The sequence below is a fragment of the Protopterus annectens genome, chromosome 6.part0, assembly GCF_019279795.1.
Source record: "Protopterus annectens isolate FY-2018-M chromosome 6.part0, PAN1.0, whole genome shotgun sequence".
NCBI lineage: Eukaryota > Metazoa > Chordata > Ceratodontiformes > Protopteridae > Protopterus > Protopterus annectens.
The window spans coordinates 590,169,285-590,195,112 of record NC_056737.1 but is presented as its reverse complement, the minus strand read 5'-3'; positions in this window follow the sequence as shown (position 1 = coordinate 590,195,112).

The window sequence follows — 25,828 nt, the reverse complement described above, 5'->3', positions numbered from 1 at the left end:
GATCAGCAAACATTATAGTGCAGGTATTCATGTAGTCATGTAGTTTTCCCCTCAGAGGTGACCATAGGGGTTGGAGTATGTCCCCCTCACAACCTGATGTCAGTATGTCATCAGACTCTGATGATGATGGTGGCCAATGTGAGGCACAGGTGGGGTCTTTGGGGGCTGAATCTTTCCCATTTGTTGACATCCCATTTCCACCTCCAATGTCTCCACACATGGTCAGTATGCCTACACATACCCAGTCCCCAGCAGCCACAGATATTGGGCAGTCAGAGGGTGGTGGCATCGAACAGGGGAGTGTGGAGACAATCACATCTGTGACTGTAGACACTAACCATAGACAAAAAGTTGGTGAAGGCCCCACACAAGCTGATTGACTGGGGTGCATAAAGGAGGACTGCTGGCCATTCAGCACCTGTCAGAGGTGTCACAGCATGTGTCACCCAATGCATGTTCTGGTCTGTCATGGAGGCACAGGCACATTGTGAACGGTACACCAGATGGATGCTCAGGGTTATGGATGCCACACTGCCTGGCATGCATGACATCCTCCATGGCATTGGTGATGCCTTACGTCATTTTGCTGCTGAGGTGGATAGATGGCGGGGTGAGACATTGTCAGTCCTTAACCATGCAATATCTGTGCTTGAACATGTGGTGGGACTAGTGTATCGGACTTGTGGACGTGGGTCAGCAACAACATCAGCTGAGAGCCCACTTGGCCATGCACGGTCACATTCCTGTAGTGACAGTACCACCAACACATCTGATTGGAGGGTGCTGTCCACGCTACAACATGGTAGGCCATGGGCACGTGGTCCTGGGTGGTCCCGTGAGAGACACAGACCCAGCAGACACCAGTCACCATCTGGAAGTAGTACCACATCTGGCCTTGGGCATGGTGTTGCCAGTGCTACTCCTGGCCGAACCAGATCCTGTGTTCATGGCCAGAGATGGTGAACTGTATATTCTGCCATGTACAGTCCACAGCTGTGCAACATACCCTTGTGTAGGGCTAGCACATGGCCTGACTGTGTGCATGCACACACTCACACATCACTGTCACATGCAGGTCATTGACAGATGCACACAGCTCCTCTCCATGGCCCAGCTGACCAGCACCCCTCCAGACACACACATGATGTCAAGTGTATGGCACTGCCTAGGACTTTTCCAACTCCACACCACACCCTGTGCATTTGATGATAGCTGTGCCAGATCCCTATTATCCATATCATCAATGCATGAACATGTTAATATGTGTCTGATACACAGGGTGAATATAGTACAGGTAATGGCAGTTTGTAGTGTTGTAGTATTATGGGCTGTAAGGTGATGTCTGCTGGCAATTGTCATGTGTACACATCAAAGTGTATGTACCTCTGTGCCATGATGCTTTATTGCTGTTAATACTGCTGACTGACTGTTGTCTCACAGTCCTTATTCTGTTTCCATTCCAGGTGTGTGTGCATCTAAATTGTGGTGGGCTGTGGCCATTACGGAAACTGAGGTTGGTGGACTGGCAACACAGAGACCTTTTTATCGCCAAGGTCCAGCTGTATATGTCCATGTTTACCTAGGTGCACATGCATGGAACAGTGTGTTAGGGACAATGGGGGCAGACAGCATACCTTGCATGCATACCTCTTGACACAGCATGCTGCTCTTAATACATGTCACCTGGGAGTTCTGTAGGATCACATCTTCATAGGTACAGAGGAGGTTATGACAGTACTGGCCCTGGGTCCCTTACAAGCCTATCCAGTACTCTATCCCCAACAGTAGCATCTATCAGCACCTGTTGCCCCTGCTATTGCTTGACACACTTTGGACCCCCGGGATAGATTTTTTTGACATCCACTCAATCTTGATGCATTTGATGAAGGTCTGCATGGTACTCTGACATTTTTGGGAGTGCATTCCTGAGACAGGGCAGCCTGTGGGAGACAAACTTGTCTCTCCAGCTTTGTTGCTGTGCCATGTGATTCAAGCCTGTCATGCCAGTAATGTGCACAGAGTTATACTGTCATATATGGGGCAGCTGTTGAAAGGCTGAGCACAGCATTGCCATCTACTCATGCCACAGCCCACCTGTGGACAACCTGCCCAATAACGAGTGGTGCAGTACTGATTTGAGGCTGTATGCATGGAACAGATGTTGAAGGCCATGGATAACCTTTGTGCATATTAACATAGCCTTTCCATTTGATGCAGATGTCTACATAGGTACATACCAGACCAGCCATGCTGCTAATGTATTGCTGTACTGACTGAGGTCTATCCAGAGCTAATGTCCAACTTTTATCTGGATGCAGTCCCTTTACCTATGTGGTGAACCACATCCAAGCATTTTCTGACCACTGCCATTACTTGATGGGTGAATGCAATAGTGTTATCAACCTGAGAGCCACATCTGTCAATGCAGTTTGTGCATTTATGGGGTTGCCTTTCATGTGGGAAATAGTGGGTCCATATCCTCACCATATGGTAAGATGGTATTGTTTTCTGCATTCAGCTGGGGGCCAGGATCTGCCCACCATTCCATACCTGCTGTATGACCCCATTGCAGTGTGTTAACATCAGTTTGTGGGTCAATGACAGACAGTACACAGTTGCCACAGCATTAGGCAGTACCTACATATGTGGGAGGTGGCAGTTATCATCCATGCCTTCATACATGTGGGTCATTGTTGGTGAAGCTTCTCACAAGGAGTACACATGTCTACATACTGCACATACCTAGGCAACACAGGGTAGGATTGCCACCTTATTGAATGTGGAATGTGGGACACATCATGTAGTATTGTGACACTTGGCAGGACATACCATAACCCATGGCAAGTGCACCAGAAAGGAATTCCCTAAGTTTGCCAATATGGCTGTTTCTTTGTGTCACATCACCATAGGTTATGCTATTTCTCATACCAATAAGGTGCTTCTGATGTGAAATAACTGCTTTATGCAGGTAGTAGACAAGATACAAGTAGTAGAAGATGTTTGTTGTCCTACATTCTGGGACCTCTGTATTGTTTGGGTTGTCACAGGTCACACCTGGCTAAACATGGACTGCAGTCTGAAGGGTGGAACAGATGGTGGCCATAACTCCCACCTCTACAGATGTCTTCAGAATGTCCTGATGTTTGCCACATATTTTTGTTCCTTTTGGCATAACATTGTGGTTTTCTGTCAAAGTAGTGTGAAATCATTAAAGACTGATGTTACACAATAATGACAGATATTTTCCTGTTGGACTTCATACACCTCAGAAAATGCATGTGAAAGCACAACCTGTTATGCTATCTAGTGTGTATGCTTCTCAGAGCAATATTTAAAGATTGACCCTAATATGTGGGCTTTGTCCCACTTTTCTGTGTGGCTTTTTCCAGGTGTCTTTCTGTAAAGGGTCTAGAGGTATGTCTGCGGCCCTAACACAGGCTCACTGCTGCAAGGGGTATACATATGTACACACACCCACTCCTGAACTGCCATTGTTGATAGTAGGTCCCCTACATGGCTAGTTATACATAGGATAGCTCAATAAACATAGCGCATAAACCACAGACTTTATACAGTTTTGCACTGTCTGCCACTAAAATTCAGGTGGTTGACATCTGCAGGTGCTGTAAGGATTGCCACTGGGGGGGTTAACAGGCACTTTAAATGGTATAACTGTGTGATACACACACTGCTGCAGGGGAACATGCATTCCAACAGTCATGCAGAGAGAGTTGCCAGTTTCAGACTTATGACACCTGTCTATCTAGTTATTTATTTATTTATTTTTATTTTACATTTGTTAACCGGGAGAGTCCGACTGGATACATGTCCATTTTCAGCGGAGGCCCGGGGAGAAAAGCTCCAAGTACATAACAGACATATGAACATTGTTAATGCAAAAAAAGGAAGATAGTTGAGTTCTAAATACAATATAAAGATACATCACATCTTGGGAAAAAAAAACAACAACAGCAGCATATAAAAAAAACATAGGTCAGTTACAAAGGCGAGGCACCTTGTTAAAAAGCGGTTAAGGATAGTGAGGTAAGAGAAGGGTAAATGATAGTGGTTAATCAGGTTTGGAACAGGGACATTGCCAGAGAGTATTGAGATGGGGTTTAAGCTTTTTTTTGAATTGTAGGAGTGAAGGTTCTGAGGTGAGCATGGTCGGTAGGGATTTCCACATTTTACCTACAAAGATTGAGAATAGAGAATCCCAGCAGAATTATTGGCTTTGGTAGTTTGAGCTAAGATCTTATTGGAGGAGCGTAAAGATTGCAGGTTAATATAGGGGTGAATGATGTTTTTCAGAGCTGGTGTTTTCTCTGGGTGATACAGTATCTGGTGAGCCATTTTGAGTTGGTTGAAATGGAGTTGGCTGGAAAACTCTAACCACCCTAGTTGCTTCAAGTTAGTGCAGTGGTGCGTTCTAAAGGTGGAATTTGTGGCAAATCTAGCTATGTGATTGTAACAAGAAGCAAGTTTGTTAAGGGTTGTCTTGTTTAGGTTTGTAAAGAGGGGAGGCATAGTAAAGAGTTGATAGTAGGTGTGTGCTGGCAATTGTAATTTTAGTGTGACTAGTGTGAAAGTGTTTTACTTTATACAGACTGCCAAGCTCTTTATTGACGGTTTTGATGGTAAGATTGAAATGGGTGTCAAATTTAAGGAGGTTGTCAATGGTAACACCTAATAGCTTTGTGTGAGCTTCTGGTGATATAGTGATTCCATTGGAGGATGTAATAGAGAAGGTGGGGGGAAGAGTCTTGTTAGTGGGTGAGAAAGTAAGTAGTTTTGTTTTGTTGGGGTTGAGAACTAGTTGTCGACTTGAGAACCATTTTTCTATTAGGTTGAAGGTGTCTTGGGTTGAAGCAGTGAGGTCTGCCAGGTTGGAGGCAGTGCTGATGATAGTCGAATCATCTGCATATTGAATGCATGTGGCATGGGGGGTGATTGTGGGCAGGTCATTAACAAAGATGGTGAAGAGAAGAGGGCCAAGAATAGATCCTTGGGGAACTCCAATTGTAACAGGTAGGCATGTAGATAATTTGTCCTGCCATAGAACAGCCTGTTGCCTATTGGACATGTAGGATTGGAACCATTTCAGCGTGGAATTGCTGAGTGATAGTTTTTTTAATGTATGGAGGAGTTGAATGTGGTTCACCATATCAAAGGCCTTGGAGAGGTCTAAGAAAAGAGCAGATGATAGTTTATTATCATTTCTGAAGTTATTGATGGTATTAGAAAAGGATAGTAGGGCTGATGTGGTACTGTGATTTGGCCTGAAGCCATGTTGGGAGTTAGCTAGAATTTTATTTTGGTGAGGTGTTCCATCAGTTGTTTGTGGACACACTTTTCCATAATTTTGGCCAGGGTGAGAGTATAGCTATAGGTCTGTAGTTGGTTAGCTCTAGTGAGCTACCACCTTTATGGAGAGGAATAATGTGGGACATTTTCCATATGGAGGGATGAAGGCTTCTGACAAGGCGGTTTATGATTATGGAGATGGGATAGGAAATGGCCTCAGCTGCTTTTGCAGAAACTCAGCTGGGAGAAGGTCAGCTGCTAGCTTAGTGGGTTTTAGTTTTTAAGAAGAGATGTTATAAAGGATATGGGTACTGGATCGAAGGTAAATAGATGATCTGATGTAGTTGTAGTATTCTGCTGGCATGGGTAGTGGAGTGGGCTGGTTGTTTGTTTGAATTGTGTGGCCAGGGATTGTATAGTTTCTGTGAAGAAACTATTGAATGTGTTAGCAATGTTTACAGGGAACTGTTGTTTGCAAGTTGTTGGAGTGGGGGTGGTTGCCTGGCCTGGGTGCAGGAGCTTGTTTAAGCCTGCCCAGAATTTTTGTGGATTATTAAGGTGTTTGTGTTGGAGGTGGAGGAAGAAGTTTTTTTTATCATTTAAGATCATTCTTTTAGTTTCATTTCTAAGTTGCCGGAAGGTTTGGTGGGAGTGTGGGTCTTTAGAGGTAGTTATGTACAGTATAGCCCACCATACATATTGCATGCACCGTAGTGGTATTGTGTTTTAAATGTGTAACTCTGCATCTCAGGTGCATGACCTCTGCAGACCATGAATAGATTGGTGAGGGTAGGATTAACAGGGTGGCACAGGCACACAAAATGGTATAGGCATTGCACACACAGAGGCAAGACAGCCACACTGTTACAGAGAATATGCATACACAGACACATACACTCACATAGTCACCAGTATTGAGATTACAACCCCTATCTATCTAGTTGTGTGTAGTATAGTGCTGTGTCCTTATTGCATATGCCACAGAGCATATATGCCTGGGGCATACCTCTCAACCTGTTATAACAATACATGTGGAAAAAGCCTTCAATAATGGGGGGATATAGGCCCAAAAATAGGGACAGTGTTTACATATTGCTCTTACAAATGTAGATAACTGATTGAGTGACTATTTTCGTATTACCATTAATTTTGTGAAGGGTATGAAGTCTGGCCCTCAGATGTCTGTCATTATTGTCTGACTGCATCTCTTAATGCTTTGCCAATGATTGGCCAGGAAACCATAGTTTTATGATGCACAGGCAAAATATGTGAGGAAATCATCTGGACATTCTGCAAAACTGTATACATTTGAGAGTTATGGCCTGCAGAGTGTGAAGCAGTGCATCTAAGGATAATAACATCAACAGGCCCTGTCAGTTACTGCAATGGGGGTAGTCAGTAGGGTGGAACAGGCCTCAAAAGGTTTAACCAGCCCCCCCACACACACACACCACACACACACACACACACACACACACACACACACACACACACACACACACACACATACTCACACAGTTGGCAGTCTTGAGATTAGAACCCCTATCTATCTAGTTTATGTACTATAGTGCTACATATCTATCATGTGCATCACAGAGCTTATATGCCTACAGACTGTCCAATACTGTATCTAAGGTAGATGACATCAACAAGCCCTGTAAATTAGGGCAATGGTGGGTTAACAGGGTAGAACAAGCCTCAAAATATATTGGCATTGCACACACATAGACAGGAAACACACAAAGCCTCAGGGGATATACTGATACACACACACACACACACACACACACACACACACACACACACACACACACACACACACACACACACACACACACACACACACACACACACACACACACACACACACAGCAACTGATGTGAGAGTACAACCCCACCCTACCTACTATTACATAATGGGCCACACCATAGTATTTGCACATGCCACTGGTTGAAATAGGTGTACGTGTGGCTGTTGCAGTACTTCAACGTATGCCTTTCAGGGTCTCTCTCTGTCTGTCTGTCTCTTCCACCCCCTGTCTCTGCCTCTCTGTAAATTATATATTTATATATGTTACCTATATATCTGTATGTATATCACAATCAACACATCCAGATAAATCTTATACATACCACATATGGATAGATGGGGGTAAACATGTCTGATGGGGGTGGGGATAGACAATTACAGTGTACATAGCTGTCTGTATGCAGAAGGGATATATGTACATCCCAGTTCCGTAGTCAGATGTGTGTTCAGACATCGGCTGATAGAAGCTAAGTGTAGGAGCATGCCAAGTATGACCATCAATAGTAAGAGTGGGACTCCAGTCCAGACCTACCTGTACTCCGGTCCAGTATTTTGAGTGCTGCAGCCAATTAGCTGATGAGCCCTAGAAACAGTCCAGCACCTCACTGATAGACTGTCTGAGGGATCTCCTAGCTGTGTGCTATCCTTATTAACTGTCATATCTAGGGTGGGTACAGAGTGTATTGGACTGAGCAGAGTTTTGCATAATATGTGAGTTAAATTTTGCACAGGACTGTGAAGTCCTGGTATGTCAGTGGCAGATCAGAAGAGATTAAAGTGTGGAACCACTGACAGACATTTGTCTACTGACTCCATACACTGTAGGGAACCCATGATACTGCACGATGTGTTGTAGTCTGCACATTCTACATTTGTGTGGCCAGTGGTTCCTCCTTCCCCTTATATGTGACCTTTTGTCCTGCTCTGCTCCAGCCACAGGCTTTGTCCACAGTTGCTGCTCTTATGTACTTGTAGTTCTGGTGTGACTAGGGTAGACGTCATAACATCACACACAAGGTTTTAGACTACATACCTCTGACTGTACCTGTTTAGCAGGTTGGCCAGCATTGTGCCCCATACATCTGCTGTGGTGCTCAGACAGTTTGTGTTGCTCTGTTCTTCTAAGGCTACATGTTGACCATACTTGTCTAAGTATTACAGGCAGACATCTTGACAGGGCCATATATCACAGTCGGACACAGGCCCCAACATGAGGACAGCAGCTTAATATTGGTCTTCCAAATGTAGACAGTTGGTCGACTGCTTTTGTATTAGCTTGCATTTTCTTATGGGTATGAAGTTTGCATCTCAACCATTGATGTTTTTACATCAACCTGTATTGTTTAGCCAGTAGTTTGCCAGACAAATGTAATGTTATAACAAACAGAACAGACATATGAGGCATACGTGTGGACATTCTGAGAAACCCTGACATTCATGGGGTATAGATGGTGCCCACTGACTTGTTGTGAGTACTGACACAGTTATGTGGCAGCCTTTGTATCCTGTTGCTACACTGACTTGTCACAACCGGCTGTTTTAGTAGGCATCATCTAGGTTACTCAGAGCTTTGTACTGTCCATATCTGTGGCCCACTGTCCCTCCATTGTCCAGCTTTCCTGCAGTAACAAATATTGATGTCTGGACAGCCTGTAGAACTCCTACTGTCAGTGTAGCTGATATGCAAAATAGTAGGCACAGCCAGTTTTGAACCATGGACCCTGTCACCCACAGTAATATACTTAGCCCAGTGAGCCACAACATCCACCAGTCAGTGCTGTGTGCTTCCTGACTCTATTAACCACACACATACCTAGCACATTGACCCCTGCATATTGTGGAAATGGAACATGTTAGCAAGTTGATTGGGGCAGCCCTGGGAATGTATGGTCTGCTGCTAAAATCTTACAAACATAACTGTTACTGCAGTTCTATGAGAACACAGGTATGTCAGGGGTAGGGGACCATACTGTTAAACTGTACATATTTTCATTGACTGTCCAGATGTTTCCCTGATGTTTTGGGTCCATTTTTCATAAATTTGTGGTTGTCTGGAAAATTACTGTCAAATCATTGAAGACTTGAAGTTCAAAAGTAATGACAGACATTTGAGTTTCAGAGTTCTTACCCTTCAGATAATTCATTCTACTGCAACACCTGTTATTCTAGCAACTTTCTATGTTTGTAAGAGCAATATTTAACACTTGTCCCTGTTTTTGAGCCTTTGCCTCACATTTCTTTATGGATTTGTACAGATTTCTTGCTGTAAGAGGTTTAGAGGTATGTATGTATGGGACTCCAACATTGACATCCATGCATCTGTCCTATGACCCCGCTGTTTGTATGTCCCTCACATATTGCAGTAGATATTGTTGGCTTGGGGCCTACTGTATATCGTGGGGCAGCCAGTATTTGATAGACAGTTCCTGTTGTCCTACATAGCTGTCCATTTTCTGCTGCTATCTCAGTAGCCCACTCCATTCTCTTGCATACATGCAGTAATACCATACATATGCTTCCACAGTCTACTACCCCATTCATTTGTTGCTAAGAAGAGTGACTTACCTTGTGTCAGCAGCAGTTGAGAGGACAGTGCTTTAGGGCTGACTTTGTTGGATACATGCAGTACACAGCCTATATATCATAAGGTATAGGTAGTGTGATGTGGTTGGCATCCATTTTACTGTGTGTACGTGAGTTGGAGTGAGGTGTCAGTCCCTGGGTCCCTACATTGTCAGTGTGTGTGCTATGCATTGCCTCTTTGTCAAGGCCAGGGTGTAATGGGCATGCCTATGTCTGCCTATAAGGACAGGATCAGGCGGTTCCTTCTCTGAGTCACCTTGTGCCTGTGGGGACATTGCCAATGGTGGGAGGGCTGTGTGCCCCTTCCCTGTGATATTCTTGCTGCAGCTGTTTCCACAGGATCATATTGTGTAGCATAGCAGATACTATGAACATGCATGCACATGTGGCTGGAGAATACTGCAGGGCTGCATGAGATATGTCAAGGCAGCGGAACTGTGACTTGAGCAGCCCAAGCACACACTCTACAATGTTCCTAGTTTGTGCGAGTGCCTCATTATGGGGTTCTTCAGTTGGTGTGTGTGTGTGTGTGTGTGTGTGTGTGTGTGTGTGTGTGTGTGTGTGTGTGTGTGTATTTCTGATGGGTGTCATCATCCACGGTTCGAGTGCATAGCCAGCATCCCCCACTAGATGGCCATATGGGATGCCCCCCTTGGCAAATGGCTCATACCGCTGTGATGTGTGCCAGATGTGGGAGTCATGATAACTGCCAGGGCTGCCAGCACACACATTGATTATAATGCCCTGGGCATTGCACATGACCTGGCAGTTGGAGTGATACCACTTGCTGTTGATGTAGACTACCCTCCTCACTGGGTGGTGCTTTGATGTGCACATGAGTGCAGTCTATGGCACCCAGTACCTCTGGGTAGTGGGCTACATGGTGGAAGAGATGCATATTGTTGGCCCTCTCCTCAGGGGTGTTGGGGAAATAAATGTGCTCACTGGCATGCGTATACATGACATCCAGGAACTGGTGGAGTACCTGGATATTGATGCCTGTGAGATCCCCATGATGTCCCCAGTAGGTCTTTGGAAAGTACCTGTAGCTAGTATTCTTAAGGCTGCACATACCTTTGTTTCCACTGGGATGGGGTCCCCTCTGTTGGCTCTGGGTCTGAGGTGAGGGTGGCAGATCTCGGTGAGTTGCTGTAGTATGTCTCTGTCTACCCTGTAGCACTTCACCATCTCCAGCTCATGTAGCCCATGTAAGGTTACCCTGGGACTATTGTCAGCATCATCACCATCACTGACCTCAGCCTGTAGTGCATACAGATGTAGCACAGTAGCAGCAGCCCCTATCATTTTGTCTGCTAAAATTCACAAGTTTGTACTCCAATGGTACAGAGTAAGTGGGAAAAATCAGACTGAAGGTTGTATGCATACTTTATACTTGTGTGCTGCAGATGCAGCCTGTGTGATTGGCTGACTATGATACATCCCACCTGACAGGCATATTATTGAGGAGTTTGAATGGGCCAGTGTGAGTGGAACAGGGCTTATCAGTCATTTATGCTTGATAGGCTTTCCCAGGCTATTTCCTCCTTTTTTTAACATTTCTTCCACTGCTAAGCCCTGTGGCACTCCGCGCAAACCTGCGGAGTTAGTGTAAACATTGCTGAGCAGAAAGGGCCCTCCTCTGTACATGGTCATGCTTAACTTTTCTTTAACCAGCTAAAACACATGCCGCGGGGCTAAGCACAACTTAGCAGCCTCAGGCACACTCCCCACCTAGCATTGCTTAGCTGAGTGCAAAGAGGAACCGCTAAGCTCCATTCTGCTTATACATGCCATTACACACATCTTTTTCTTGTCAGCTGTCTCTTCTACCTACACTGCCATGGTTCTAGCCTTTACACAGTTAGTACCTGCGGACAGGGTGGCCCATTTTGCTATTCAATAAACTTGGCTCATTTACATATACCCTAATTGTGTATACCCTGGATACTGCATTACACCAGGGCCTATGTCCTTAGCAACCACTACAACCTGCTATTGTATGACTTTGCATGCTGGCCACTATAATGCAATAACTTTGCATAACTTTAAAATTCATATTTTACACTTTTTATTTTTTATTTCTTTGCAAAATGGCATGTTTGTGCATTGCTGTGCACTGCTTAAACATAGCATATGTATTTAAAAAAAGTCACTTTTTTATATACTGCATTACTTTTTTTTAAATCACTGGCTTTAGTTTTGGCCATTTACATGCCTACTGGACATTCTACAACCTTTTATTTGGAACAGCTCCTGTTTAAGTGTTATCCTCTGGTACACGGTTTCTAACCACGTACATTTTTCAGCCTTGCACAGCACCTACATGGGTACCTTTATGCTTCCTGAATTGCAAAATCACCTCATTTGCATGTTTTTTACCAGCATATGAGGTGATTTGCATTCTGTGGACACCTCCATGTCTGCATGGTGTCAGGAAGTTCGTGCACACATCCAGCCTTGTTTACTGGATCGCTCAGTGGCCATGTTTCGTGTTTGAGCCTTAACTCTATTCCTGCATGGTGAAACACTCCGTGTAGGGTTTATTGAATTATCCCTTTGGCCTTTTACACATATAGGGCAGAGACTTTTTGTAATTTAATATTTATGCATACTTTATACTTGTGTGCTGCAGATGCAGCCAGTGTGATTGGCTGACTATGATACATTCCACCTGACAGGCATATTATTGAGGAGTTTGTATGGGTGAGTGTGATTGGAACAGGGCTTATCAGTCATTTATGCTCGATTGACTTTCCCAGTCTATTCCCTCTTTTTTTTTAACATTTCTTCCACTGCTAAGCCCTGTGGCGCTCCGCGCAAACCTGCGGAGTTAGTGTAAACATTGCTGAGCAGAAACGGCCCTCCCCTGTACATGGTCATGCTTAACTTTTCTTTAACCAGCTAAAACATGTGCCACGGGGCTAAGCACAGCTTAGTAGTCTCAGACACACTCCCCTGCTTAGCTGTACTTAGCTGAAAGCAAACAGGCACTGCTAAGCTCCATTCTGCTTATACAATGCCATGACACACCCCCTTTTCATGTCAGCTGTCTCTTCTACTTACACTACCATGGTTCTAGCCCTTACACAGTTAGTACCTGTGGACAGGGTGGCCCATTTTGCTATTCAATAAACTTGGCACATTTACATACACCTAATTGCGTATACCCTGGATACTGCATTACACCAGGGTCAATGTCCTTAGCAACCACTATAACCTGCTATCGTATGACTGCACGCTGGCCACTATAATGCAATAACTTTGCATAGCTTTAAAATTCATCTTTTATACTTTTCTTTTTTATTTTTTGCAAAATGGCATGTTTGCGCATTGCTGCGCACTGCTTAAATGTTGCATATGTATTAAAAAGAAAGTTTAATTTTTTTATATTCTGCATTACTTTTTTAAATCACTGGCCATAGGTTTGGCCATTTGCGTGCCTACTGGACATTATACAACCATTTATTTGGGCTATTACAGCCCCTGTTTAGATTTTATACTCTGGTACACGGTTTCTAACCACTTACATTTTTAGCTTTACACAGCACCTACATGGGTGCCTTTATGCTTCCTGAATTACAAAATCACCTCATTTGCATGGTTTTTACCAGCATATGAGGTGATTTGCATTCTGCGGACACCTCCATGTCTGCATGGTGTCAGGAAGTTCGTGCACACCTCAGGCCTTGTTTCCTGGCTCGCTCGGTGGCCATGTTTTGTGTTCAAGCCTTAACACTATTCCTGCATGGAGAAATGTTCCGTGTAGGGTTTATTGAATTACCTCTTTGGTCTTTTACACATATAGGGAAGAGACTTTTTATAATTTAATATTTGAAACTGAAGAATTACTGATGAAATTTCTGGAACTGTGTAACAAAAAGGATGGCATTTATCCAATAAACAATTATTTGTTTTTGGTAGTAGTTTAACTGTTAAAAATTGTCGCTTTGCAGTCTAGAATTGATGAACTGGAAGAAGAGGATGTTAAAAAATGGATGCAGGGTTTGTGTGAAACTGTTGATAGCATTGTGAAAGACATAAGAGAAACTTATGGAATGTATACGGTGGAGGCTGGAAGCTGTTTTGAAATGTTAAAAAAGCATGGTGAAAAAGTTGCCAAATGTTATTTTTGTGGTTGGTCATAGAGGGACACTAAGATATGCTGGTCAACCTAAACCATGTTTCTTTTGTGGAGACTTTTCTCATTTAGTTAATTATTGCAAAAAGGTACAATGTAACCCATCTGGGGAAATGAACATACTTCAATAAGATGTTTGGCTGAATGCTGAAAAAATGAGACGTTTGGATGGATTGTCAAGAGCAAACAGTAAATAAAAAGAAGGGGAAAGGGAAGAAAACCTACACAAAGAAGGAAAAGAGACTGGGGTAGAGGGTGAACTAGGTAAAGAAAAAATTGTATAAGAAGAAAAAATATGGAGAGGTAAAAGGAAGAGAGATATTGCTTGCAGGAAGAGAGGTTAGGAGAAGGGATTGACACAAATAATTTTTTGAAGTTCTTGCCAATGAAAAATCTGATTCTGAGGATCAAGAATTGTTTGTACATAAACCCAGGAAAAATATTCAATAGGGGAAAGAGTAAAAATAATAAAATGAAAATTTTAAAATAGTTCCCCTAAACTTAAAAATAACTTAAAAAGAAGGAAAAAAGCAACTCTAGAGTACTTTCAGTAAATATGAACAGAATTATTAAGACTGTAAGAATGTTAGGGATACTGGAATTATGTGCTAAATGTGTTGTGGATGTTATGCTGTTAGAGAATGTAAGATTACTGACAAGTGAAGAAAGACGGCAAACAGAAAAAGTGTGGGGTGGAAATATAATTTGGAGCTTAGGAGCTTAGGAAGTAAACGTTGTTCTGAAGTGGATCTATTATGTAAAACAGTGAAAATACTAGCTACAATGTTGTTAAGGATGGGAAGGTAAACTGTTGTAGATATGAGTTTGAGAGACCATATTTACAGAATTATAGCACTATGAACATATAAAACTAGCATGGAAAAAGATAATCTGTTTCATCAAATACTAGACTATATGGTAGGTTAACGTGAAAATTATAATTGCAGGGGACTTTAATTGTGATTTAAGGGGAAGATGTAAAAAAGAAAGGAAAAATGTTAGGAAATTATAAAATGTGGTATAGTAGCTGGCTGTGTGGAGCAAAAGTCAATGGAATTATAGAATGGGGCATTTGGATCTGATATTGATTATTTTAGATTATCACAATGCTTGGAGGTAGCAGATGGTGATACAGCTGCGACTTTTTTCAGACAATGTAGCAATATGGATAGAGAGGATGGAAGAAAGGGAGTATTTTAAAATAGGGAAGGGAATACAAAGAATAAATGAGAAATTATGGGATGAAATTAGAGAATGGAAATATTGCAGTTATGGAAGGATCATAAAACCATGAAGGACTTCTATAAAACTGGTCAGAATGGTGGATTGAACATAAAAAAAGTATAAAAAGTGTTTTTTTTCCCAGTGGCAGGATTATATAAGAAGGAAGGTTATGCCCTGTATTGAGAAATCTCTGAGGATGCCCCTACTGTTGCAGGTGCCTGGTGAGGTTCATACCAAAAGGTGCATGTACTCAATTATTGGTCTGATGAGGGCCAAGTACAGTAGTACTATGACATCCTTAGATTTGGATGCCATGCCCTTACTTATAAGGTGAGCCACTAGGATTTCCTCATCACCATGGACACATGGTGGTCAAAGTTCAGATTGCTATCTGAGTGTCCAGATGTCTCACCACTGGGTCCACTCTTGGGGGGGGGGGCTGCTATCAGTGTTGTAATTTATAGGGGTATTTGATTTCCCAAAGGGTATTATTATATACTTCTTTGCATTTAGTTTAAGGCTGTGGCTGTAACACCAATCATTAGTCTGTGTCAATCCTTTCTCTAGGCTATCAGTATCATTTGGGGAGTCATTGATTGCCCCCAAATTGCAGTCATCAGCAAACTTGGTCAGCCAAAGGTCATCTATATTTACCTTGACATATGAGAAGTATATTCCAACCAGCACTGAACCTTGTGGTATACCATTGATGACTGGCCTACTGTGGGATGTGGATTCCCCTACTCTAATAATATGTGTAGTATCCATGTGCCATTTAGGTATCCATCTATTAACGTAGAGGTTTATAACCAAATTTGTGAGTTTATCTATAATACCCTCAGCCATGGCCTTGGTGACTTTCTCAAAGAAGTCCACCAGACTGAGCAGGCAGGAGCTGCCCTTGATGCAGCTGAACTGGGTCAGGTCTAGAGTTTGGACATTTTCTACATCATTGTTAGTTAGGTCCACGATTATCCTTTTCATAGCCTTGCATAGGAAGCTAGTCAGACCTAAGGGTTGGTACTTTCCTGGGTCTGTCGATGTTCCCCCCTTGTGCAGAGCAATGACTGCTGCTGTCTTCCACTGGGACAAAGCCTATTTGGAGACTGTGGCTGAAAAGTGGGTCTGCTAGGTCATGTTTCAAGCTGTTTAGGCACCCTGGGATTCAATCATGGCCCATTGATGCCATGTTATATGTTATAAAATTAAAAGATGCCGGATATGTGATGCGAAAGGAGGTGGTGATACTGGTAGTTTTTGGCATATGCATATGATGTAGTTGCTAAGAGCAAAATAAGGATGAAAGAAATGCTGGTTTGTCTGAATGAATGTTTAAAGAAAATGGGAATGCCTTTGAATAAAGTTAAAAAATGAGGATTTGGGTGATCTAAAAATTGGGGGTGTCTCTTTGCTAGGAATAACAATTTTGGAAAATTATGCAATTATGATACAATGGGAGAATTTGATGAAAGAAATGAAAGAGCTATGTCTTCTGTAGAGGATGTATAGATTAACATCCAGGAAGATGGTTCATTTGGTGAATTTGATATTAATGGGAAAACTGGCATATATGCCAAATGTTTATATGATCCCAGCAAAATATGTAAAAGAAATTATAAAATTGGTGTTTTCTTTCTTATGATGTTCAAGGTTAAACCCAATGAAAAGAGGTCTGTTGTATATAAGTGAAAATGAAGGGGGACTGGGGTTACTAAATCCCGTTGTTTATTCTGCTTCTTTAAACTTGTATTGAGAATGAAAGTTGGCAAAAGAGGAGAAATGGAATTTAATTGTGAGAATGCTTAAATATAAGTGCAAAAATTCTGGGAAATGGTGAGTATAAGAATGAGAGAAAAAGAAAATATAAATGAAAAAATTAAAAATAAACAAGAAAAAATACTAACATGGAAAATAAAAAAAATGATGATATAGAGAAAGATAGAAGGATGTGGTATAATAATGTGATGAAACACTATTATTATGTAAATCCATGGGAAAATTTACCAGAAGTGAAAATTGTTATTAATGTAAGGAAAATGTGATGTACCAAGATAGAGTGTTTTGGATTTTCTATGGAGATTGGTAATAAATAAGTTACTAATAAAGGGAATACACCATATAAAAAGAAAATCGAAAAAGTGTGCTTATTTGATGGGGAGGAAGAGACAACAGAGCAAGTTGTTTTAAAATATATGAGTGGTATACAAGAGTGGTGAAACTCTGGTAAAAGATATGTGAAGAACTTTTTTTGAGAATATTAATGACATATACAATACAGATATGAATATGATTATGCATGGATATTATCAGAAAAAGAATAAAGAATATGTGAATATGGTAGATAAGAATTTATTTTATGCAATATGGGTTATTTGGAATGAAAGACTGAATGAAACATTATTTAAATGGAAATGGATTTTGACAAGATATACTATAAAAAATCAGATTATGGTTATAGAAGAAGGAGTGGTGGCCATTTATGGAAGAATAACAATGAGGATGTTATAAAAATAATAAATAATAACTAGAAATGTATATATATATGTGACTGTAAATATGTACATTTTGTAACTATGTAAATAATGTTTTTATGCTTTGTTAAATAAAAGACTTCTACCTGTTTTGATAGTGGTCATGGGATCCTTTATATCCACCTGAGCTCCTACCAAGTGAAGAAGATGGGACCTTGGTTTAACATCTCGTTTGAAGGATGACATACTCAAGAGTGAAATTCATCTATCTAATGTGTGAATAGACCCAACAGCCTTTTGTACCAAAGGGGTGTTACTTGTTGCACCAGCTTTTAGAATGTTCAGTTTACTGAACATTCAGCAAACTGCCTGGTTACCATAGCTATATGCATACATACCCCACACATGCTTGGGTATGCTGAGGAAGGTAGCATGTTCAGTGGGTTGGTGATAATTGATGTTCTCTCATTTCAACAAGGGGCACATACCAGCAAACAATCACACCACCCTTGCTTGAACACAGGAGGTAATTTACTTGGTTTCCAGTAGAGAAATCTGACCTTCTCATGTGCTTTGCAAGCATGTATGACTACCTCCTTCCAGTGCCACTAAATGGACTCCAGTCATTGGGATGCAGTAAGGGCTTTTTCTCTCTGTGAATCAGGAGTTCTCTTGATTTTACTAGTCTCTGTTGAACAAATATACATGGTACTAGTACTGTGCGTAAGTTCTGTTTCTTTAAAAATGGTCAAAATGAAGTCACTTCCAGCTTGCTAAAAAAAATCACTAAAAGCAAAATGTGCCATTTAACTTTAAAATTTCAAAAATATTTCTGGATAACATTCCCTTGGCCACCACCCTCCAGTGAGGGAATACTGAACACCTTTTTTTACTATTTCAGGCTTTGCTGCCCCTACTGTATACAAATATACAAGTGTGTATGTGTGTGTGTGTGTGTGTGTGTGTGTGTGTGTGTGTGTGTGTGTGTGTGTGTGTGTGTATATATATATATATATATATATATATATATATATATATATATATATATATATATATATATATATATATATATATATATATATATCTATATAGGGATCTAGGACGTTTGCTTGAGTGAACAAACGTCCAAATTCATAATAACCGAACACACCTTAACGAAAGCGCTTTTATCGAAAAAGTGCTTTCATTAAAGTGTGTTACAAAAAATAAATAAAACACTACATTTACATTTTAGAAGGGGGGCTTCACCCCCCCTGCACCCCCCATGTGGGGGTCTGTGCCCCCCCCACTTTAATATTCTACCTCCGAGACCGCACTACAGTGGGGAAAAGGGAATTTTCCTTACCCGCACCATAGTACAGCCTCGTCAACAGGCATACTTACGTGAAAGTGCTTCTTCGGTGAAAAGCACTTTCGCGTAAGTATGCCCGGCTGTTTGGGTTTTGGTCGTTCACTCCAGCAAATGTCCTAGATCCATATATATATATATATATATATATATGTATATATATATATATAGATATATATGGGTTCCTATAATGTGATCGAAGTTTTGAAACTTCGAACACGACAACATCGAACTTGTCTGTTTGAAGTTTCAAAACTTCGAACATGACAAAAAAATAAAATAAAAGATGCAACAGTAAGTTAGTTAGTTGGTTTACTGTTGCATCTTTTATTTATTTTTTTCTGTGTTCGAACTTCAGCAAGTTCGACTATATGGTTTCGACCATATAGGGTTTGAACTTGTTGAAGTTTGAAAATGTAATAGGAACCCTATATGTGTGTGTGTGTGTGTGTGTGTGTGTGTGTGTGTGTACACGCATACACAAACACACACACACCACACACACACACACACACACACACACACACACACACACACACACACACACACACACACACACACACACATATATATATGTATGTATATGAAAGTACATTTAATCAAACGTCAAGTAACCGGCACCACTCTACCGAAACTACATTACTCCGAATGGTTACTTTCCTGAATCACAAAACACCGAACATACAACTACGGAAAAAATTAAAGACAAAAAACACAAATGTCCTAACATTTTTGCAGGAGGAGCAAGACCCCCTGCACCCCCCATGTGGGGGCTGTGCTCCTGACACCTCCTTTAGATTATATATACCACCTCCAAGATTGCATTACAGTGACAGCAAGGGTAGATTTCCCCATCCTTACTGAAGTGTGATCTCCATTTGAAATTAACAATCGGTGTGAACCTAACATACCATAACCTGCAGATTGCTGACACTACCCTGACATCCATCATACCTCACAACTGGTATGATGTTAAAGGTTGAACTTCTTTAAAGGCACAATGACAACACAATAACTTGCTTCCCTTTTCAGAGATTCAGCTTCTCGTAAAGTGTACTTTCTGACATTTGACTTTTCGAGCAACTGGCCTTGGTGAACTACGTTTTGGAGAAGTTTACTTTTGTTAAAAAGAAATAGACATATATATATATATATATATATATATATATATATATATATATATATATATATATACATTATCAAATCCCGATAACATCGAACACCACAACACCGAAGCACAAAGCCCGATTTGCTAATACGTCGAACCCCTAAACCCCGAATTTTCAAATCTCGCACCGTCATAGTCAGCCAACACCACCGTGCGCTACATACTACATACCCAAACATAATAAATAAAACACATACATACACAAACCAAACCATACTTCTAACACTACAATAAACCTTACATACATTACTATCTATGCACTTACCTTAACCCGCACCCTAACCCTAAGGTCCATAACTATCTCACACTTACCCTACAGACATATACCCAAACAAAACAAATAATCCACACACATACAGTTAACAAAACCCTACTTCTAACCCTACATTAAACCTTACATACATTACCTATCTATGCACTTACCTTAACCCGCACCCTAACCCTAAGGTCCGTAACTATCGCACACTTACCTTACAGAGCTATACTGCAGATGGGGCCAACCATCACACTTCGACATTTTACATTTCGTGGTTTTGTACGTTCGCCATTACCATCACTCGCGCTTTACATGTCGGTGTTGACAATGTAATATAGATCCTACACACACACACACACACACACACACACACACACACACACACACACACACACACACACACACACACACACACACACACAAACTATCAAAATGAAGTAAAACACCACTAAATAACACTAAAACCTATGGATAAATGGAGGAAAAAAGAAACAAGGAAACTTGTTTTAGCGCTTTCGTTCTCAACATTTAATTATAGAACTTCATCAGAAAAATAAAACTCAAACATATATACTTTAATTAATATAATAAAGCTAGACCAATGAATTTAAAAATACAATTAAAATTAAATGTCACCTCCTAGCTCTTCCATTTTAACAAACACCTGATATTTAATTTCTTGTTCAAACCAGGAAGTGCGTCTGCTTTCAGCAAAACTTGCCACCTAAGTTCTTTCACTTCAAGAAGAGAATTAACTTCTCCTATAAAGCTAGCAACCCTTTCAAGTATAACAAATTTAAAGTCAGACAATTTAGGACAATGTATACTGTGCTTAACCATTGCATTTTTAATATCTTTGTTCCTAATAGCTTGGTAATGCTCTTTTATCCGATCACGATCACTTAATCGTCTAGTAGTTTTGCCTATGTAATACGCTCTGCATCCAGAACAAACCCATAAATAAACTACATTGCATGTTAAACAATTAAAAAGCTCTTTGATATTGATCTTAATATTTAAAACACCTAAAGTAAAATGCTTACAAACTAAAATGTACTTGCAACAATACCAATGGCCACACCTGTTTATACCTAAAATACTACCACTAACTGACTATTTAAAACCTATCGTCCACTTCAAAGAATTCCATAAGGGAAGGTATTCTTTTGTAACAAAAAAGGGGAACAACTCCTAATTCCAGGCATAACTCTTGCTTTCCCTGGATAATGCACCAATTTATTTTAATAACTTTTGTTATACTACTGTTGTCCAGGGAAATTGGTAACGGAAACCTCGGAACAATGTCAGTCTGATCTTTAACCTTACTGACAAATCCATATTTCAAAATAAATTGATATTTAATAAACCTATTGTTAACTACTGTACCTCTGTTAGAAGGGAATCTAACAATCCAACTGGATAGTGTCTTTCAATGAACAAACCCCTAAGGAAAGTACACTCACAATGAAAAATGTCATTGTCACTAACTATCCTTCTAAGCCAAATATATTTCCCCTTCACTATTTTCGCTTCATAAATGTAGGGTGCTGACTGTGATAATCTAAATAATTAGCTTCCCTTTCTCCTTGAGTTAAATTATACCACTTGTTCTCAACAGTGTTAAAAAATATATCCCTAACATCCCGTTCATAGATCTTAGAAACACACTCAAAGTATTGTTTAACACAGGATTAAAAGCACTGTTTTTCTTAAAACACCTACCTCAGAAATACTTACATCATACATAATATGTTTCAGATTTAATTTTATGGTGTACACTTTAATATCCAAAATAACATGAGTCACTCTAGCCCTTTGGGCTGGAATGAAACTGAGTTCCTTTGAAGCACTGAAAGTGTTGCTGCATTAAAACTATTGTCTGTAAGATTAAAAACTGAACAGTAGGTGGACAAGTACAAATTAACAGAACTAATTATCACTGATGCCTCCCAGCTTGTGACCTCTGCCTCTTTCTCAGCCTCTTGCTGGTTGATAACATGCCCTTCCAGTTCCTTGACCCGGTGTTAAAAAATTCTCAATGGAACTCTGGTTGACTATACCAAGTCCTCCAGAACTGTAGTTAACAAAACTGGTGGAAGAAAGGGTCTCTTCAGCCACCAACGTAGCTGAACCACTACTATCACTGGAGTTACTGTTCAGAGGTGAAAACTCATCCAAATCATTACCAGAACTCATGTTGTTAATATCAGGTAATTCAGAACTAACCCCTTGCTTAGTCACCCTCCCTGGCTTGCCAGGAATAGTTGTATTAGATCTATTATTACATCTGCTTAACAAGTAAACAGTTTTGCCCCAATACTGTTGAAAATCCTTGGCTAATTTCTTCTTCTTCTTCCATAACACTAAAGTGGAAATACACCTTGAAATCTTTGCAGCTATCGTATCCCATAGGAACTGCACAGAATTGAACTGGCAATGATTCTGAATCTATTCAAAACTCTGATTTGCTCACTTAAGCCCTCAAGCTTTTGCCAATTAAAATCAATTAAAACTTTTAGAACCAGAATGTCCATTTCATTATAAATCTGACAAAGGATATCAAATATAGGACTACCCTTCTCAATTCCATTGGGAAATTTGTAACTGTGGAGTCCCATGGGAAATATGTCACCCAAAAAACATTTATTTGAATAAAACTTGTCTAACATTAGGCAGCACAATGCCAGGCCACTTCTATGGGCTAGGCTTGTAAAGGCTGCAAGGCCATTAGCCTAGTACATACCTATGAACCTATGAATCTATACTGTATATTCTTCTATGTAATGTGCAGCTTCTCTAGTTTATAAATTAGAGACTTACAATTCACTTCAGGCATATTTTTCCAAAAAACAATAATTGTCACCAGGTTCCACAGTAGAAGGATAAAAATCCAAAAAAGTGTTAGTTCCAATAACCACTAATATCTCATAAAGTAAACCAATACTCGGTAAACCACCAGCCAAAAAATGGATAGTGTGAGAGGTAGAAGGCTCAGCTGAAAAGTCATTAAATATACAGTGTCTACTTCCAATGTCTCTCAACATACCTTGCATCTTCCTGACCACTTTGCTGACTAAGTTAAAGGTAGAGACAAGATCGGATGGGATGTCGTAGGTAGATAATTTGCCAAGGTCCTGGCTATTGCAATTCTCCAGTAAACCTCTCTCCAACATCTTCCAGTAGTATACAGGATGTATAAAAACACAAACTATCAAAACAAAGTAAAACACCTTTAAATAACACTAAAACTTGAAGGAAAAAAGAAACAAGGAAACTTGTTTTAACACTTTTGTTCCCAGTGTTTAATTGCAGAAGTTCATCAGAAACATAAAACTCAAACAGATATACTTTAATTAATGAAGCTAGTCCAATGAAATTAAAATACAATTAAAATTAAACATCACTTCCTATTGCTTCCATTTTAACCAACACCTGATATTCAGGTTCTCGTTCAAACCAGGAAGTGCATCTACACTCAACAAAATTTGCCACCTAAGTTTTTTCACTTTGAGAAAAGAGTTAACATCTCCTAAAAAGATAGCAACTCTTTCAAGTGCAACAAATTTAAAGTCAGAAAATTTAGGACAGTGTATACTGTGCTTGGCCAATGCATTTTTAATATATTTGTTCCTAATTGCTTGGTAATGCTCTTTAATCTAATCACTTAATCATCTAGTAGTTTTGCCCATGTAATACTCTCTGCATCCAGAGCAACCCCCTAAATAAACTATATATATATATATATATATATATATATATATATATATATATATATGGGTTCATGTCATTTGATCGACAGTTCATTTGATCGACAGTTCATTTGGTCGACAGTTCATTTGATCGACAAGCATTTTAGGTGGGGGGCTTCGCACCCCACACACCCCCTAACTATATATATCAACTCCAGGGTCGCACAACATTGGGGAAGGGGGAAAATGCTTGTCGATCAAGTGAACTGTCGACCAAATGAACTGTCGATCAAATGACCTGTCGATCAAATGACATGAACCCATATATATATATATATATATATATATATATATATATATATATATATATATACACACACATACACACACACACACACACACACACACACACACACACACACACACACACACACACACACACATACACGCATGCACACACACACACACACACACACACACACACACACACACACACACACACACACACACACACACGCACACACACACGCTACACTTTTTGAAGTTTATAATAAGTTTACATTTATTGACAAATTATTTGTTCTCTTACAAGAACATATTAACATACAGGAATTACAGGAATATAATTTTTAACAGTTGATCAACCCTCCTCCAGGATACTTTTTGGTAACCCTAAAATGCATAAGAATGAGATTGATCCACCCTACAGGCATATAGTCTCTTCCAAGAGAACTAAGAAAGAGAATATTTCTCAGTTTGTTGATGCTGAATTAAATCCTATAATTCAACAAACATGGTTCTACTTAAGAGATTCTTGGGTTTTTCTTGATGAACTTTTCAAATATAGTGATATAAGTCAATATACCTTTTTAGTCACACTTGACAGTGATGCATTATATACAAGTATTCCACATACACACAGAGTATTGAATTTATGAGGCAGTTTTTCAAAAAATATACATTGTTAGATAATAACACAGTCAATATACTTTGTGAACTTACTGAAATCGTACATGACATTTTTTTTTCTAATTTAATGGAGTGATGTGCCATCAAACAAGGGGTATGGCTGTGGGGTCTAAAATGGCTCCTGCTTATGCAAATTTGGTTTTGAGTGCTTGGGAAGTAGATATACCTACCAAACTTAAAGGATTTGTTAAAACAAGGTGTTATAGAAAATATATAGATGATATATTCTTTATTTGGCAGGGTACAAGAAATTAATTAGACCTGTCTTTGTCTGAAGTTTCCCATAGTATTGACTTCCTCAATTTCTCTGTTTCAGGTATTGGCAATACAGTACACTTTCTTAATGTTGAATTGACATTAGATGAAGAAGAATTATGTTTTTCATCTAACACGTACAGAAAAAGAACTTTCAGAAACAAATTTTTCATGAAAACCAATATATTAAAGTGGCAGTTTATCTGTCTCACCAGACTTATTAGTGATGATCAATTGTTTATCAAAGAATGTATTTTTCTAAAGGAATTGTTTGTACTTTGAAATTAACTGGTCCCTTTAGTAGATGGATTTTTGATGGAAGTTATTGAAAGAAGGTATAATCAGTATTTTCTGATTTTAAGATATGGTTTTGTTAGTAATAGTAATACATTTTCATTTCAAGATATGTGTTTAAATTTTCCCTTACTGATTAGTCAAGATATGTATTGTATTAAGGAAAACAAAACTTGTGCATTGTTCAAGAGAATAACGATTTGGCAGATGTGTTAGGTAATAGTCCATTTTTCAGTTTTAAAAGAACTAGAACTCTTAAGTCCTATTTTGAAAAAAATAATAAATAAATCAGTAAAGGTATTAATGCCAATAATGTAGG